The sequence below is a fragment of the Hyla sarda genome, chromosome 5 (genome assembly GCF_029499605.1).
Source record: "Hyla sarda isolate aHylSar1 chromosome 5, aHylSar1.hap1, whole genome shotgun sequence".
Lineage (NCBI taxonomy): Eukaryota > Metazoa > Chordata > Amphibia > Anura > Hylidae > Hyla > Hyla sarda.
The window spans coordinates 238116321-238136597 of NC_079193.1; the positions used below are offsets into that span (position 1 = coordinate 238116321).

At 40.8% G+C, this 20277-nt stretch overlaps 1 protein-coding gene across 9 annotated transcripts in view; it reads right to left on the reverse strand.

Moving 5' to 3' along the window:
• The window catches only part of NFATC1 (nuclear factor of activated T cells 1), a 233155-nt gene that overhangs the window by 128748 nt on the left and 84130 nt on the right, over window positions 1-20277 (reverse strand). The window lies entirely within an intron of this gene.

Below are 20277 nucleotides of genomic sequence, written 5' to 3' on the forward strand. Positions count from 1 at the left end.
GAATTTTTTTTAATTGCCATTTTTTGACCCCTGTAGCTTTTTTTTTTCTTGCATACCAGGCTGTATGAGGGCTCATTTTTTTGCGCCATAATCAGTTTTTTGTATCGGTACCATTTTGGTATTGATCTGACTTTTTAATCGCTTTTTAACTTTTTTTTCTGGGATATTATAAAAATTGCAATTCTGTGTTTTTTTTTTTTTTTTTTTACATTTACCGTACAGGATACATAATGTTATATTTTAATGGGTCGTACAATTACGCACGAAGCGATACCAAATATGTTTATTTTTATTATGTTTGCATGGTTCTATATAGGAAAAGGGGCTGATTTGAACTTTTAACATGGAAGGGGTTAAGGTGTGTCTTTTAAACTTTTATTAAAACTTTTTTTTAACACTTTATTAGACTTTTAGAGGGAATCATTAGATTCCTCATACAGATCAATAGAGTTCTATTGAACTCAATTGATCTGTGTGCTCTGCGATCCATTGATAGAGCTTAGTCAAGCCAGGCTCTATCAATGATAGAGCCACGGGACAGCAGCGAACAGAGGTAAGCTCTCCGGCTTCCTCTATAGTGGATCACCCCCTGCAATCACTCTGCGGGGGGAGGGGGGGCGATCCACCCCACCAGGGAGCATTCACATATCCCTTTAGATCTAAAGGGATAATAGCCAGCCACGGCGATCGCCGCATTCTGGCTATTAGTGGCGACCAGTGGCTGCAGAGTATGGAGTGGGCACGAGTCCGGAGCCCGCTCCATACAGACTGCTGAGTGCCGCATGCTGGCTATTAGCGGCAGTGTGAGGTGGAAACTTGCGCCTCGTGCAGACTTGCGTCCGCTCCTCCCCTCAGCTCTCCGAAGCTAGAGCTGGGGGGAGGAAGGCAGAGGATGCAGGTCTGCACGGGAGAAAGAAGGCAGAGCAGGGGAGAGATGACGTACACAGCTTCTCATCTCCCCTCCCACTGCACTGCCTTCAGAGGACGCAAGTTTTTACAGCCGGGGGCTGCAGAGTACGGAGCGGACAAGAGTCGGGAGCCCGCTCCATACAGACTGCAGAGCGCCGCAGCGCTTGTCAGGTCCGGCTCTGCCTGCCCGAAGCCGGGCTGAGGGCCGGAAAAATGCACCTGCCCGGAACTGCATGTCCCGGGCATCAGGTGATAGGAATTCCACATCCCTGATACAGTTGGTAGTATTCCCCTTGAAAAAACAAAACAAAACCAAAAAAAAATAGAGGGGTAGAGAGTAGACATATGATAGAATGGGTGTTTTAGCATACAACTTGCAAACTACATTTTACTTTTGTAATGAGAAGCATAGTAATTTTAAACATTTATATTAAATAGGTTTTTGTAGGATTAGCCAACAACATACAATCGGTGGCCATCTAACAGCCCTCCCCCCTGGCTAATTGATGGAGTCACTGTGCTTTTATGAGTTCTGCAGTCTCTTCATTTTCAGGTGTAAACATTTGCCACAACAGTGTGTGCCCGTGTATTATGTAGTTGTGCAGGCTATTTTTCCTTTTTTTTTTTTCTATAAGAGTTAGGGGGAGTGGCACCCCTTAAATTGATAGTGGATCTAGCATGTTATCCAGTCAGAGGCTATATGCTCAGCAGAGGTGAGTGGAATGAGCGTGTTAGGGTCTCGTCAGAAGAAAGCCACTTCCAAGTGGTGGCTGGGGGACATGTTTTAATCAAAAAGTGCGCTAAGAGCCTCCATTTTTGGACCAAGAGTGCTGCTTCAATCTTCTTTATCTACAAAGTTGTGCCTGGCAGGCTGTGGCTGTACCTAGTACTGAAGCTTGTCCAAGAGGCTGTGCCTAATAGAAAGTAAAAAGGCCATAACACTAACTATGGGATACTATGGGGGGGGGGAAGGGGGGGGGTAAAAAAAAAGGAAGAAAAGGGGAGAGGAGAGGGAAGATTTTTTCCCTTTTCTCCCTTTTTTTTTCTCCCTTCTCTTCCCTCCCTTCCCCATAGTATCCCATTAGAGAGTGCTTTGAGGACTGTACCCCCTGTTCTTACACTATTAAACTATCCGCTAGGCACTTCGTGTATTCATTGCCACTCAGTTAACCTCGGCACTCCTATAACCTTAAGTGAGCTGCACTTCTTTCTTGTTGATATTATAAGCACAATGGCCCCTTCAATTGGCTAATTGGGATGCTGGAAGTCACACCCCACCAATAGGATAGTAATGGCCTATGCTAAGCATAGGCCATCAATAAAACAAAACTAGAAACATCTTTTTAAATTCAGATTTTGCAAGAGTACAAGAATAAACTAAAAAAAATCCCCTTTACATACATTTTGAATACAAAAATATATATATATCCTTAAATGCAACAAAAACATTATTTTTAGCAGTTCCATAAAGGAAATACTACAACTGTAGCATATTTTATTTATGAGACTGTCAGCTAGCCAGCAACAAACCATACAGCCACAGGCTAGGAAAGCTCTGAAGGTGGAGCATTAACAGTCACTTATGTTATCACCTTCACTTCTGCTCCTACACAGTTTATTTTGTTTTTGCTCCAGGAACAATAAATGCTGATCCAAATATAGCACACATACATAAATGTAAAAACAAACGCCTGCTACTTTTAGACTGACGCTAGTTTAGTCTATTGCCTCCTTGTTGCCGGCAGTGAGTATTTCTTGATACTATCTCTTAAGTGACATTTTAAATGTGATGATGACAATTACCATTCAAGGAGGAAACATCTATATTCCGGGTTAATGCATCAGCCATAACATTAAAGCTACCTGCCTATTATCATTTAGGCCCCCATATTGTGCTCAAAATAGCTCTTACCCATCGAGGCATAAACTCAACAAGATCTACCACAAAGTTGGCAGCAGATCATTTATGTTTTGTATGGTGCCAGGTGGAGACTCCATTGACGGACTTGTTTTTCCAGCAAATGCCACAAATGCTTGATCAGATAGGGATATGAGGAATTTGGAGGTCAACACAAGTCAACGCAATGTAGTCTGTCATGTTCCTCAAAACCATTCTGCAATTTTTAAGGTGTGGCAGGAAGCATTATTCTGCTGAAAGAGGCCATTGGGGAAACACATTGTCATAAAGAGAGTCTGCAAGAATGCTTGGGTAGGTCAAAATGGCATCCACATGAATGCCAGGATGCATGAATTCCAAGCAGAACATTGCCTAGAGTATAACACTGCCTTCACTAGTTTGTCTCTGTCCCAAGCAGAAACCTGTGACACATGCACCCGACCATCCACATGATGAAAACATGATTTATCAGACTAGGCCACTTTCACCATCACTCCATAGTACATTTCTGATGCTCACTGAAGGTGCTTTGGTAGAGGACAATAATCTGTATGGGCACTCCGAACAGTCTTTATAAAGGTGGCCCCATACACAGCAAGCTGCAATCCAGTGTGTGTTTTGATACCTTCCTGTCTAGTCCCCATTACCTTTTTCAGCAACTTATGCAGCAGTACCTTCACTTCTCATGCACATCACTGAGCCCTGAACACCCATGACCCTGTCGCCAGTTCACCTTTTGTCTTTTCTTGACCAATTTTGTTGGCTCAAACCACTGGAAATTGGGAACAGTTAACCAAAGATTCTCTTAACCATTATAAAGCCATCACAACTTTATTTGTTAAAGTTTTTTAAGAACCTTACACTTGTCAATTTATGCTGCATCCAACACATAAACTTTCCATTCCTTCACAGCTGCCAAAGAAATAGGTATTAAAACCAAAAGTCATGCGAATGTTATGGTTGATAGCTGTATGGGACCCTTTTAGTTTTCAAAGACTAGGCAAAGACTAGTCCACATGTATGTACTGTATGGATGATATGTGTGGCTTACAAGACAATGGCCCAGATTTACTAAGAATTGTCCAAATTTATCACAGTGGTTCATGCTGTTTCATAATTTTGGTGCATTTAAGACCTTGTTGTCGTACTTTGTGGCAGTTTTTGTTTCCAAATATTTTAAAGCACTGCACCACATTTCAGACCATGCCCCTCTATACAAAGTTATACACCTTTCTAATAAACCACACCCCTATGTTGGGGCACAAGGCATGTACACTAGTTTTATTGTGTTCACAGATGCACATTTTCATTAGTACATCTGCCCCTTTGTCTTTGCTGAGTGTCCGGCGGACTGTAAACCCATTTTAATAATGTAATATCTAAGGTATAACATTGAATACATTAAATCTAAAACTATGGGTATTTCTACAACTAAGGCCTCATCAGCACATGACTGGTAAAATGACAGCATATAACAATGTAAGGCATATCTCCCATTTCATGTAGTAAATGTGTTAGGTTAAATATAAACAATCCATGAACTAAACTTAGAACCTAAACAAACAAATGATATACACGTAAATCAGGACTACCAACATGTCATAGATTTTTTCTTCTGTGACTATATAAAAAGTTGAGTCACCTTACAATGATCTAGAAAGGAAATAATGCTATTTTAGAAAATGTAATTTTAGAACAAATAGTATTCTATAGATATACACATGTAGAAATCTCCTTGTGATAAAGGAACTAAGCATATTATTAAAAGAATATCCTGCGTTCTGATCAAATCTATAAAAAAATTTATGTCTTGCAAAATAATATGACATAGAAATGCATTTAAAAGAGTACTGTGGTGCAGGGACACTTATCTCCTATCCAAAGGATTGGGGATAAATATCTGATCACCGGGGGTCACACCGCTGGGACCCTATCCCCCACCGTCATCTCATGCACGATGCCCAGGCTCACCCCGAAACGGAGAGCGTCAACCTACCACATAAAGCGTCTACCGACACGTCCCCTCCATGTGTCTCTATGGGAGAGCCAGAGATACAGCGTTTGGCTATACTCTATAAGGAAGCATTTGCCTAAAGAAGTTATGTGGTTTAGCCCACCGCCTTTCAGACTGTGGGTCTTTTTGCGGCATGTGAATTACTGATGATTTTGACACTGATGACACCTTACGTCAAGTAATCAGCTCATAGGTGTAGAAAAGCCTTTTAATTATTGATAATGTTCCCAAGAGTTTATGATGGTTTTAATATCAATACCCAGCAGTATCTTATACGAATAAGAACAATAAAACATTAGCCAATGATAACACTACCACAGTTCATTGGTCCCTAAAACTAAGTAACAATTCAGATTAGAGGGTCCAGGGCTGACATTTAAGTAAAGTTAAATAGTAGCAGTGGAGCAGACATCAAGCTCAGCTGATTCCTCCAGTTCTCCACATATAGACATGCATAACCACATGCTCATCCCAGGCTAAATCTGCTGAGCTTAAATGTTACCCTTGCATTACTATGGATGGCTTCAAATGACTAAAATACTAACTGTTGAGGGTGGTCAGGTGCAGATTTAACACAGAGGATAGAAATCTCCTTCTGATAATACATAGGACTCATAAGAGTAAACTTTTCTCCATATGAGTTCCCCATAGGGCAGTCGATTGTCTTTTAAACTCCTCATCCTGGCCCTTACTTTATAGTGCATCTGACAAAATAAAATTATACAGATAATCACTATTAGTTGTTCTACTCTTAAAAGTAAAAGTTACGATGAAGAGGACTTTATGAGGACTTATAATGTATGTTAAAAGTAAAATTTCCAGTATACCTTTATTGATTGAACATTTCTTATTTTTATTGGCCCCTTGTTCATCCACAGTTGGTGCCATTACAATATGCTAAACAATATGCCAATTAGGGGAGTATCCCAAATTTACCAATATTTAATATAATGCTGGTGCTGCTGCAAATAAGGAAAAAAAAAGTTATACTTACCTCTCAGGGTGCTGCAGTTCCTTTGGGTCCCCCACGTAGACCCAAAGGTAGTCCACGTTTCCACCTCTTTGACACTGCATGGTAAAAAACTGCCTAGTCGTCTATGTATTCATTAATTGGCATATCTGGCCCCAAAAGTAATGGTGCCAATTGCAGAATAAGGCTGTGCTCACATTTGTGCTGGGGCTCTATTCGGGGCATCCATCACAGATTGTGTTTATTTTGCAGGACCAGAGTGGACAAAAAAAATACTGCAAGCACATGAACACCAGGACGTGAAGAAACCCAACAGACCTCACTGAAGTCACTAGAATCTCTCTGGATCCATTGGTGCCTGTTGTGCAACAGACCATCTTGAGCAAATGGACACCAGGACACAAGAAAACCCAACAGATTCCATTGAAGTCAGTGAAATCTGTTGGTGTCTGTTATGCAACGGACCATCTGGCTCCATTTACTGGGGAAGGCCCTATACAGAATGCTGACGCAAATGTAGACCTAGAATAATGAGGAAGCCAATAGAAAAAAATAATCTGTCAGGAAACCACATTCCATTTTGGGGACATGACAGGTCCCTTTTAAAAGTAAATTCTTTTAGAACCTTTTAAAAACAAAATTTTCCCATGGCATGGCATCCGAGATTATTTTACACAATACAGTCTGTGATAAGACCATTCTCTCATGCTCTGTGTGGCCTCGTACAATATCAAAAGAGATGAATACAGTAATACTAAAATATATTATTTTACATTTATTTTGTTGGGTTTGATCCATTTTGTACCAGCAAAACAAAAGCAAAGTCACATTCCACGGTTGTTTAAGAGTCTGGCTAGTCTTATCCTGATCATTCTCATCTAATTTTCTGTGAAGCTGATTCAAGCTGTTAGAACAACTGTGCCCAAAGAGACAAGTGAAACAAATCTATCCTGCTTCACAAAGCAATGGCTTTGTGAGCAAGATAAGCCTAATGTTTAGTTAGGGTCAAGCCACTCAACATCAGCAAAAGGGAATTCAACTCTGAGTGTGCTTGAGAAAAGAAAACAATCAATGCAGAACAAGGACACACACAGTATCAGTACCCTCTAAGACTGTATTGAGGATCCTGACTTCAGTCTTTTAATGGCTTCGATCACACAGCATTTCACTTCAAGCACTTGGCAGCAGGCTAATGTTTTGCTGCTTATGTAGTTAAAATAATGTGATACTGTGGAAATTAAATAAGACCGAAGAACATTCCAATATATTTAAATGTATTGTCCAATGGAACATGCTTTTTAATTCAACTATCAAAAACCCCACAAAAGTAATAAAACAACTGAATAGTCTGTACTAAAGTCTTCAGGTTTCAAAATAGCAAGCCTAAAACTTTGATTAACAAAATTATTTGTACTTAGGGAAACATTATCCCTGAGAATTCCTCCAAAAGTAAACTTCCTTAATGGGATTGTCTGGGGATACAAATATTTTTCAGTTGTTGTAAAAATTTTTGTAAATTGGAGTAAATTTTAGTAAGATCAACTGATCAATGATCGGCTAAGTGGGCATTTCCTGTATGTTAAGACAAGGGACAGGAAATGAAGATCAGCGGGGACCCTATGAATGTCAGAATGACAGTGGTGGAGGATCAAAGAGGTGAGTAGCACTTTTTTTTCAGCCAGCCTGACTCCATCGAAAAAAATATTTACATCGCTAAACAACCCCTTTAATTTGAACATGAAATGTGACATGCATTTTCCAACAACCTTTGCTTTACTTCAAAAGTATGTTTAGCTAAAGAGTAAAGAGCTTTAAGGATGGACCAGTCCACCCTGTTTCTTCTCATTATTTTTGGAAAAAATTATAGTATCTAAAAGGTCCAGCAGAAGTTCTTGACACCACTCAGCTCAGATTGCAGTGAGTGCTGGAAAAAAGGCAAAGTGTGAACTTGGGGCAGTGGGAGAATTTCAGTTTTGTGTTGAGTTACCACATAAAAAATAAAATAGACTGATTCTAAAATATATCCATATCTATCTATCAAAGTCCCAAAAGGAAACCTCTTCTAAAGACGATGCAGAAGAAGCCCACAAACATTTTGCTGAAGACAAGAAGACTAATGACATGAATTACTGGAACCATGTTCTGTGGTACGATGAGACCAAGATAAACTTATTTGGTTCATAAGGTGTCAAGCGTGTGTGGCAGCAACCAGGTAAGGAGTACAAAGACACGTGTGTCTTGCCTACACTCAAGCATGGTGGTTGAAGTGTCATGGTCTGGGTATGCATGATGCTGTTGGCCCTGGGAAGCTACAGTTCACTGAAGGAACTATGATTGTCAACATGTACAGTAACATACCTTGTTAAAGAAGCTGAGGTGATTGACTGGCCATGCATGTCTCCAGACCAGAGCATCAGTGGGGTATCCTCAAACGGTAGGTGGGAAGTGCAAGGTCTCTAACATCCACCAGCTCTGTGATGTCATCATGGAGGAGTGGAAGAGGACACTGCTGGAAACCTGTGAAGCTCTGGTGAACTCCATGCCCAAGAGGTTTAAGGCAGTGCTGGAAAATTTTGTCCACAGCAGGCGCAAACTTTTCAGGTGGCCCTAGTACTTATCAAAAATGCATTGTCTCCATAAACTGCAATGCATTTTCAAGCGGATTCCGTCAAGACAGCTGACATGTTATTTCTTTTTGAGTAGGCCAAAATGTTAATTTCTGCGCAAGATGTTTACAGCGCAAAAATTGTGCTGTGTGCATTGCAAACAATGGGACTCTGCTGCAATGGAATTTCTAAGGGATTTTTTTTCTGCCAGATTCCGATCGGAAATTCCTCTGTGTGAACGAGAGCTTAGTCATGCATGTTGTTTGTTGATGCTAAGGCATTTATAATAAAACATTTTTAATAAAAAATATATATTTTTAAACATTTTAAATAGTAGATTACACTTATGCGAGCTGCAACCAACATATTTTCATAAAACAGACCAAACATAGACAATCGTACACTACTTTGGTCTGTTAAAGTCTATGGCTGTTGCTTGGGCAGTCTGCAGAATTGGAATACCTTTTTGAAAGTATTCTGACATATTACAGAGCCCTGAAAAATGATGTGAATGGTACAATATGAACACAGTCTACTCTGACCTCTACATCACTTCCTTTTCATTACAAAATTAAGGGTATATCTTTGCTTCAGGTACAGGCAGCGTTCAAGTCCTGGGGGAAAAAAATTGTGGGAACTCTTCTATTCAAGGGCTGGCCCAGCAGGACTTCTACTAATGGGAATGGTGTTTCTGCTGTGGAAAAAGTGCAGGAACTCAGTTCCCACATGTTCCTACTGGACTTGAGCCCTGGGTACAGCATATATATATATATATATATATATATATATATATATATATATGTATATATATTATATAGCTATCTGTATTGCAGTGATGCATAGGATTGATTCTTGTTCAATAAATACAGTGGTGAATAACCATTACTTAAAGACTTGTTGTTGTCCATCCTAGTATTTAGTTTCTAGGGGACCAGCCATGTCATATTTGTGCCAAGTACCATAATTGTATTCTGAACTCAAAAATACAGTAAAACCTATGTATAATAAAAAAAAAGTATAGGGTTTTGTCTTAAACAAATAGACAGTGTTGGCATGAGGACATATAAACCTTCATTTAAGATATTTTTATCCATAAAGCAACATCGAAAGGATGTCCAATCCAAACTACAATGTTTTTAAATGTACATTTGATTCGTTTTTGGCTAAATCCATGATCTTTCATGCTGGGCTTAACAAACTGGTGTTATATAAATTGGTGTATTTACTTTGGAATGAAGGGAACGCTTACAATATATGATATGGAGACTGACACAGCACAGCTCCAATGAATTAATGGTAGTGTTTGTGTATATTTTCTTACATGAATTACATTTTGATTACAAGTGGTAATATGACACGCTCCTGGCCAGTGGCCTCTTCACTGTGACTGCTACTGGCAAAGGGAAGAGTGTGGAAAGACCTCGAAGAATGCAATATCTCTTACCAAATGGAGCCTGGCCTGAATTCAGCTAGCGTCACCCTTCGTCAAAACAGCACTTGAAATCCTAAGCCTCCAATTGCATCTGCCTCCAGATTTAAATAATGGCTGCTGTCAAGCAGATTAGACTTGTCTACTAAACCTTAAGACATACTAAAGGAAAATAGTCAGGGGATCACAATAAGACAGATAAGCAAAATACACAAAATACTACTGTAGTGCTTATACTGTTGCACAATGTTGCCTTGTACCAGGATGATGATAAATGCACAAAGAGATATTGTGCATTGTGGTCAAGGGTACTACACCCAATCACATTTTTTCACCAAGAAGAGTGACAAGTATTTTTTTACCAAGTTAACTATTCTTTTTGCGAAAACAAGCAGAAAATAGTACAGTAAGCTAACCAAAGTGTAACAATGGCAGGTACAGTAATGGGTAGCACATAATCAAGACAGGTTATTAGCCTCTAAATAGTAACGTTTTTTAATTGCTGAAAGCCAAAGTCCTGATAACATAAAATTGATACAGAAAGTTGTGGCACTTTCCATTGTACAAAGACGTGTCCTGTTTCTATAATAAAATCAAAAGCCTCCTTTAAAATCAAAGACATTAACTTGCAGCTATATAAGCCTGATATCCTCCATCAAAGCAAGGTATGGAAACCATGGCTCCGATGAGCAGTGCTTAGGAAGCAACCAGACAGGATAATAGGTGTGATTATGGTGTGGTGAGATAAAAGGAATTCATTCATGATGGAAGTGATAACACATAAATGTGTTACAGGATGGCAATTCTCTACTTCAGGAAAGGAATTTTTCTCTCTTTTTTCCACTACACTATCATCTTAAAAAAGATAGTACAAAGGCATCTATATAATGTTTACTATAAATGAGTACAGAATTTGTTGTGCAAGTTCTAGGACATTTTAAAACTGGTGTAAAGAAAAGAAGAGAATGTACCCAAAGCACCCAATTTGATATAAACTTGTATTATTGAGATAATTTTTAGAAACCTAAACCAGCAGACAACCTGCTTACTATGAGCAACTGTGCTAAATTTGCTTTGTACTGCTACCGTGTTCTCCTCGTGTTTTACACTACCAGAAGGAACCTCTTTATTTGTAAAGACAGATTGTAATTCTTGTCACCACTTAATTAACCCCTTAAGGACCAAGCCCATTTTGACCTTAAGGACCAGAGCATATTTAGCAAATTTGACCACTGTCACTTTAAGCATTAATAACTCTGGGATGGTTTAATTTATGAATTTGATTCCGAGATTATTTTTTCATGACATATTCTACTTTATGTTCGTGATAAATTTTCCTCGATTCTTGCATCATTTCTTGGAAAAAAAATTCCAAAATATCATGAAAAATTTGAAAATTTAGCATTTTTCTAACTTTGAATCTCTCTGCTTGTAAGGAAAATGGACATGCCAAATAAATTATATATTGATTCACATATACAATGAGGGGAATTTATCAAGGGATTTACACAGGATTTTTGGTATACAAAAATCGCTAAAAAATTTCATGTGCGACTTTTGTGCGACTTTTAGTGGTACGTCGGCCTGTGCAAATTCTTACAATCCAGCTGTTTTTACGCAAGATCTGTTTTTTACTTAGCTGTAGGCAGGGATTTACTAAATGCGACTTTTTATCAAAAGTCGCAAAAAAGGTCAGAAATGGCCTGAAAAGTCGCAAATCTACACAATAAAAAAGTTGCCTTAGATGCAGGCGGGACTTTACGCTACTTTTTCTAACACCCGCTGGCTGCCCGCATCTATCACCCGCCGCCTGCATCTATCACAGGCTGCACGCATATACCACCCGCCTGCCGCTGTTGTAAGACTACAACTCCCAGAATGCCCTTATAGTGAGGACATGCTGGGAGTTGTAGTCTCACAGTAACTAGCTGGCAGGTGTTAAATGCGGCCAGGCAGTGGCATATGCGGGCAGCAGGTGTTAAATGGGGGGGGCCACGTGGTGGCATACTGTGGGCGGTGGGTGTATGCGGGAGGCAGCGCTTGGTAGATGCGGGCGGGCAGTGGGGAGCGGAGCCGACCGGGAACCATGAATATAATACTACAGCACTGTAATTTCATATTCCCCGCCTGGAGGGGTCTCGGCCAATCACAGCTTCAGAGGGAAATGCCGTAGTATCATATTAATGGTAGCTGGCCGGGGAGCGCTTGTCACCTGCGCCGCATGACTACCAATCCCAGCATGCCCTTACAGTAAGGGCATGCTGGGAGTTGTAGTTGTGTCGTGTGGGCAGGTGACAAGCGCTCCGCTCCCCGGCCGGCTAACAGGAAAATAAAACTACGGCACTGTCGTTTAATTTTTCCCTCCTGAAGCTGTGATTGGCTGAGACCCCTCAGCCAATTACAGTTCCAGGCGGGGAATATGAAATTACAATGCCGTAGTATTATATTCAAGGTTCCCGGCCGTCTCCGCTCCACACCGCCCACCCGCCCGCATCTATCACCTGCCGCACACCACACAACCACAACTCCCAGCATGTACTTGCTGTAAGGGCATGCTGGGAGTTGTAGTCATGTGGCGCAGGCGAGTGGGAGATGTGCGAGAGGGTGACAAGCTTCCCTGTCACCCGTCCACGCCTCACAACTACCAGCATGCCTTTACAGTGAGGACATGCTGGGAGCTGTAGTCACGCGACGCAGGCGGTGGCAGATAAGCGGGATTCCCTGGCTGTTGCTTAACTACAACTAAACGCATAGGGTTCCCCGTATTTTTATTCACAGTCAGAAACCAACCAAGCAGCAACAGCCTGACATTACCAGGGTGGGCTAGGACCATTATTACTGGCCCTCCCCAGCCTAAATAACGCCAGCCTATTCCCACCTAGACCCAGGAGCGCCATTTTTAAAGCCCCAGGATTGTTGGTACTGGCTCTTCTTGGCAACCCTGTGGCGGTGGGTACCAGTGTAATAATAGGCGTTAGCGCTAGCTGTTTTGTGGGGCTATTGCTAAGCCCCGGCTTAATAATGGATTTGGTCAATAAGATGGTTTCCACTACTAAGCCTGAAAATTCTATTTAAAAAAACACAACACATTGGAAAACGTATTTTATTTTAAAAAACACTCCCCCACAGGCCTCGTTAGCCTTTTTATTAAAAGGAAAAATATCCAGTTCATCCACAGTGGTCCTCGTCAGTAGCTCCACCCCCTAATGACATCATCATTAGGGGCAGAGCTACATAGACCCAGCCAGGACTGGAGGGAGGTAAAGGGACTTCTTAGTCTTCTGTATACATTATATACAGCTATCTATAGATAGCTGTATATAGTGTATACCACCCAAAGGGTTAACCTACACTGTCCAGCAGTGCAAGTTACCTCTTTCCTTGCCGGGCTGGCACTTAGCGCACAGCTCAGCAAGGGGTTAAGTGAGCCAGCAATGTGTATACTGTATACACATTGCTGGCTTACTGTAAGTTCTTGTTGGGCAGTAGATATACGAGTCCTGAAATTCACATCAGGACGATCGCAACAGGTGTCAGGAGTGACACTTGCTGTGATCTGTCCCTTACTGCAGGTACTACTGCTCCCAACATGGAGCACACTCTGCTCCATGCTGGGAGCTGTAGTATCTGTACTAATAGACAGATGGCCCAGGTGTCACTTTTGACACCCGTTGCGATCTGTCTATTAATGCAGGTACTACAGCTCCCAGCATGGAGCAGAGTGTGCTCCATCTTGGGAGTAGTAGTACCTGCAGTTAAGGTCAAATCACAGCGGGTGTCACTCCTAACACCCGTTGTGATCCGCTGGTATAAGCTATAGAAGAGGGCAGCAGCCTCAACTGTCTGCTCCCCTGCCCGCACTATACTCCGCAGTGATGTGAGGTTATCTTCACATCACAGATTTGTATATGCCGCTGAGATTTGTGAGTGGCCAACACTATCCGGCCAATCACAGCTCTCAGCTGGAAATATGAATCTGTGAAGTGAAGATAACCACACATCACAGCGGAATATAGTGCCGCCTGCTTCTATAGCTAATACCAGAGGATCGCAGCGGGTGTCAGAAGCGACACCGGCTGCGATCTGTTTAGTATTACAGGTACTACTACTCCCATCATGGAACAGTCTGTTCCATTCTAGGAGTAATAGTGCTACCTATAAAATCTAAGAAATAAATAAAAAAAAAAGTAAAAAAAAACTAAAACTTTTTATTAAACACAGTTAAAATACATAACTAATAAAAAGTTTTCCAAAATTAATTATAAAAAATATATTATTTTTATAATTAAATGGCCCCTTTCTATATTTTTTATATTGTTGGCTAGATTTTTAGTTCTCTGCCCTCCCATATAAATTGATCCCTGTTTAAAAATGAATAAAAAATATAAATTTTGTTAAGTAAAATTTTTTCCATCACTACTGTATCTTTTTTTAAATTTTTTTTTTAATGGTACCCTACGAAATGTAACAAAAAAAAGGTATCTCCATCACTTTTTTTGATTACCAAAGTAAAAAAAAAGAATAAAAAATGCCTGCAAAAACACCAAAGTTAAAACCCACATGGCATTTTTCTTGGCGTTTTTTCACTCCAATAAACTTCTATGGGAGGAAAACGCCAAGATTTTCCCCGGGAAAAAAATGCCATACTCTGAATTTGAGGATGTTTTTGAAAACCCAAAAGAGCTCAAAAGAGCTGAAAAACGCCCAAAAGGATAAAAAAAAATGCCAAAATCAAAAATGCCAAGTGGATCTGGCATTTTGCAGTTCACTATTGACTTGCAGCTAACATCTGGCCGTGGCGTTTCTTCACAGAATCTGCGTTTTTGCATGAAAAACCTGGAATTCTAGCCATAGGCTAAGTTTAACTTGCTTTTTTTTATAGCAAAAACGCTAATAAAAATGCCCATTCTGCCGCATGGCCAGATGTTAGTTGCAAGTCAATAGGGAACTGCAAAATGCCATATCTCCTTGGCGTTTTCTTTTATCCTTTTGGCGTTTTTTAGCAATTTTTGGCTCCTTGGCAGTTTTTCAAAAACGACCACTTGCTAAGACTTTGTCGTTTTTTAAAGGAAAATCTTGGTGTTTTCCTCCCATAGAAGTCTATGGGAGTGAAAAAACGCTGTGTGGGTTTTAACTTTGGCGTTTTTTGCCGTCAGTTTTTATTCTTTTTTGGACTTTAGCGATCCAAAAAAGTGATGGAGATACCTCTTTTAATGAAATTTCGTAGGAATTTATGTGGGCGGGCAGGGAACTAAAAAAGTAGTCAACAATAATAAAAATTTAGAAAGGGGCCATTTAAATATAAAAATATTATATTTGATATAATTTTGTTAAACTTTTTATAAAAAATTTATTTTAATAATGTGTTGAAAAAAGTGTGTGTGTGTTTTTAACTTTTAAAACTTTTTTTGGTTGTACTACTACTCTTAGCATGGAACACACTGTTCCATGATGGGAGTAATAGTACATCTACTAATTGACAGATCGCCCCCGGTGTCACTTCTGACACCCTTTGCGATCCTCCTGTATAATGTAATAATGCGGGCGGCCACTCTTCTATGGTCCCCTGCACTGCTGTATATATACACCTATTCATATTTCCCACAGCAAGCTGTGATTGGCCAGATGGTTCCAGCCAATCACAACTCACTGTGGGAAATATGAATAGGTGTATATATACACATCATGCTCCGCCCCTCAATGCAAGCCCCCGGGAGGGGGCATGACAGCTATCACGCCCCCTCCCATAGGCTTGCATTGAGGGGCGAAGAGTGACCTCACACGCCACCGGCCTTGTGGTCGTCCGTAATCAAACCCGGAGCGAACAAGCTTCAGGGACTAATTACAAACGGGGTGCCGCATGCAAGATCCCGGGGGGCCCCAGCGGCGGGACTCCCGCGATCAGGCATCTTATCCCCTATCCTTTGGATAGGGGATAAGATGTCTAAGCACCGGAGAACCTTTAAATTCATAATTCCCGCTGAGAGCGATGGATTGGCTGCCACCATCTGGCCAATCACCACTTTGGGTGGAAAATATGAATTCTATACACATCACTAGCCGGCCCGGAGTTGAGAGCATAGATGAGAGCACTGTATAAAGCCGCTCCGCATCTCTGCGGAGATTGCCAGGAAGTGTTTTTTAAAATAAAATACGTTTTCCAATGTGTCGTGTTTTTTTAAATAGAATTTTCACGCTTAGTAGTGGAAACCGTCTTATTGACGGAATCCATTATTAAGCCAGGGCTTAGCAATAGCCCCACAAAACAGCTAGCGCTAACCCCTATTATTACACTGGTACCCACCGCCACAGGGTTGCCAGGAAGAGCCAGTACCAACAATCCTGGGGCTTTAAAAATGGCGCTCCTGGGTCTAGGCGGGAATAGGCTGGCGTTATTTAGGCTGCGGAGGGCCAGTAATAATGGTCCTAGCCCACACTGGTAATGTCAGGCTGTTGCTGCTTGGTTGGTTTCTGACTGTGAATAAAAATACGGGGAACCCTATGCGTATAGATCAGGGGTGACACCCGGGGCGATCTGTCTATTAGTAGAGGAACTACTACTCCCATCATGGAACACACACACACACACACTTTATTAAACACATTATTAAAATACATTACTAATACAAATTTTAACAAAATTCATTATAAACAATATATTATTTTTACATTTAAATAGCCCCTTTCTACATTTTTATTATTGTCGGCTACATTTTGAGGTCCCTCTGTCGGGTACATCTTTTCCCATCCCTACTACTTTTCCTTTTACATAAATTGAAGCAGGCCAGTGTACCTATCGTTTTAGGTAAGGTTCAGAAGGTCTCAATGCATTTATGCCCTCCTGGGCTCATCAGGGGACAGATGAGGATGGTGATAGACAAACATTCTGATCATTCTGATCTGTTCTTACTCTACCTGGAAAGTTTTCCAATCAAACATCTGTGGGATGTGCTGATCTATGGAGGTCCCACCTTTCAGAACTTATAAGATCTGCGAACATTTTGGTGCCAGATGGAACAGGACCCCTTTAGAGATCTTTTTGGAGACCATGCTTTGCCAGCTAAGAGCAGTTTTGCCAATATGCATTAGGCAGGTGGTTCTAATGTCATGTCTGATTAGTCAGTATATCTTCATTTATAAGGCTGCTCTTAGGCTAAGTTTCCACTTTTTTTTTTTGGCAGTTTTTGGAAAACTACCACTGCAGTTTTTGAGCCAAAGCCAGAACTTACACTTCTCCTCCCTTACGGATCCACTTCTGATTTTGGCTCAAAAACTGCAGTGGCAGTTTCCAAAGAAGTGGAAACTTAGCCTTTGGCTGCTGTGCAGCTCTTAAGCCAAACCCGGAGTTAATCATAATGAATTTATATATATATATATATAGGGGAATATGCAAAGCAGCTCATTACACAACCTTTTCAGGTAGTGTTCCCTGGTATCAGCTTAGCTCCTGTTAAGGAATATAAAAAGCTGAACGGGATATATGCCAAGCCAGACTACTCCCCAAAAGGGAAGTTTCGACCCATCTGCAGACAGCTGTTTCGGGGTTTTTGCCCCTCGTCAGTACAGAGCAGGGTGATCTGGCTTGGCTGTGGTGAGAGGCCTGAGGCTTTAGAAGGGGTCAGTACTTTCCTCAGGGAGAGGACACCTCTTCAGGTGTAACGGAGATTCAGGTTAGGCCATTTAGCACTCCGCAGGCATTCTGGGTAGGGGAATATGCAAAGCAGCTCATTACACAACCTTTTCAGGTAGTGTTCCCTGGTATCAGCTTAGCTCCTGTTAAGGAATATAAAAAGCTAAACGGGATATATGCCAAGCCAGACTACTCCCCAAAAGGGAAGTTTCGACCCTTTTGGGGAGTAGTCTGGCTTGACATATATCCCGTTCAGCTTTTTATATTCCTTAACAGGAGCTAAGCTGATACCAGGGAACACTACCTGAAAAGGTTGTGTAATGAGCTGCTTTGCATATTCCCCTACCCAGAATGCCTGCGGAGTGCTAAATGGCCTAACCTGAATCTCCGTTACACCTGAAGAGGTGTCCTCTCCCTGAGGAAAGTACTGACCCCTTCTATATATATATATATATATATATATATATAAAACTCAACGTGTGTGTGTGTGTGTGTATATGTTTGCTCCACAAAAACTTCCAAACGGCTAAAGATATTAAAATGAAACTTGGCACACATGTTACTTATATGTCAACAACAAACATAGGATAGGTGATTTAACCCTTACTCACCCCCATTTGCAAGGGGCGGGGTTTATGTTTAAAGTCCCATACAACTCTATGGGAAATATATGTTACTGCATAACTTCCAAACGGCTGGAGATATTTCCATAATACTTGGTCACATGTTACTTATATGTCCACTTAAAATATAGGACAGTTAATTTAACCCTTAACTACCCACATTTGTGAGGGTTGGGTTTTTGTTTAAAGTCCCATGCAAATCAATGGGAAATGTATGTTCTCACATAACTTCTGTGCGGCTGGAGATATTTCAATACCTGGTACACATATTACAGGTCAGGATATGAGGACGGGATGGGAGGTCGAGATAGGAGGTCAAGATATGAGGACGGGATGGTCGGGATATGAGTATGAGGACGGGATAGGAGGTGGAGATAGGAGATGGACATAGGAGGTCAGGATAGGAGGTCGGGATAGGAGGCTGGGATAGGAGGTCGGGATAGGAGGACGGGATAGGAGGTCGAGATAGGAGGTCGGCATAGGAGGTCGAGATAGGAGGACGGAAGAGGAGGTCGAGATAGGAGGACGGGATAGGAGGTCGAGATAGGAGGACGGGATAGGAGGTCAAGATAGGAGGACGGGATAGGAGGTCGAGATAGGAGGTCGAGATAGGAGGTCGAGATAGGAGGTCGAGATAGGAGGTCGAGATAGGAGGACGGGATAGGAGGACGGGATAGGAGGACGGGATAGGAGGACGGGATAGGAGGACGGGATATGGGGTTGGGATATGACAACAATATATGGGTATAGGATTTGAAGTGAAAAGCTTCCTCCTTTGTTGATTTTCCTCCCCAACAAGTATTAGGAAGGAAAAACCGCGCAACGCCGGGTACTCAGCTAGTTAGATAATATAAAAAAACAGGAGTGGATTCCAAAAGAGCACAGTGCAAGGTGGTTTTTCCATGTTTTTAAAGCATTTTCTTATGCAAATTTGGTCTGATTTTAGCGAGACTGGGGCAAATTTGTGAGAAATGCATCATCTGAACACAGCCTAAATGATTTTACTAAGAATTCCCCCATATACTCACAGTATATAGTTAGGTCTAAAATACTGAATTATGATTAAATTTTTAATGATAACTCTACTGAATTTTTCATTCATTGTTTACAAATCCATTTATTTGCAGACTTATGAACACAGTGATGGCCTGCATTTTTTTCTAAACTGGGGAAATATAGAACATTACAGAATAAATCACTTATACATACTCTCGGCCAACTGCACTTTGACAGCAAATGTGAGAAACATTAAACGTATTTGATTTTAATCATAAAGATTTAGTTCAAAATGTATACTAGTCACATGCCTTGCAAGAAAGGTGTATTTACCAGCTAAAACTGTGAAAATTAAACAGAGAAAAACAGAAAGTACATAAGAGGTAAGCTTCTTTATACAGAAGGAAGCAGATCATGGAAAATAAAATGATGGAAGATCCGTGAGCAGGAAGACTCTTAAAGACCTGATCATTAACATGTACTGTAACTGTCCGTCAGGAGTCTCCACTGCTGTTGGGTTCCTCTATCTGTGCTGTAACACAAGGCTACATTTGATGCTATTACAGTTCCCTGTTAAAGGGGTACTCCCGTGGAAAACTCTTTTTTTTTTTTTTTTTTAAATCAACTGGTACCAGAAAGTTAAACTGATTTGTAAATCACTTCTATTAAAACATCTTAAACCTTCCAGTACTTTTTAGGGGCTGTATACTAAAGAGAAATAAAAAAAAGAAATGCATTTCCTCTGAAGTCATGTCCACAGTGCTCTCTGCTGACCTCTGCTGTCCATTTTAGGAACTGTCCAGAGCAGCATATGTTTGCTATGGGGATTTTCTCCTGCTCTGGAAAGTTCCTAAAATGGACAGCAGAGGTCAGCAGAGAGTACTGTGGTCATGACATCAGAGGAAATGCATTTTTTTTTGGATTTCTCTTTAGTATACAGCCCCTAAAAAGTACTGGAAGGATTAAGATTTTTTAATAGAAGGGATTTACAAATCTGTTTAACTTTCTGGCACCAGTTGATTTAAAAAAAAAAGTTTTCCACGAGAGTACCCCTTTAAGTCCTGAGTTATATTATTTTGTAAAGACTTATGTTTTATTCGTGGTGCAAAGTAACCTCAAAGGTCAGTGTCCATTACTTTTAAACTGTAGCATAGCAATGTGGCCAATGTACAGGGTGGGCCATTTATATGGATACACCTTAAT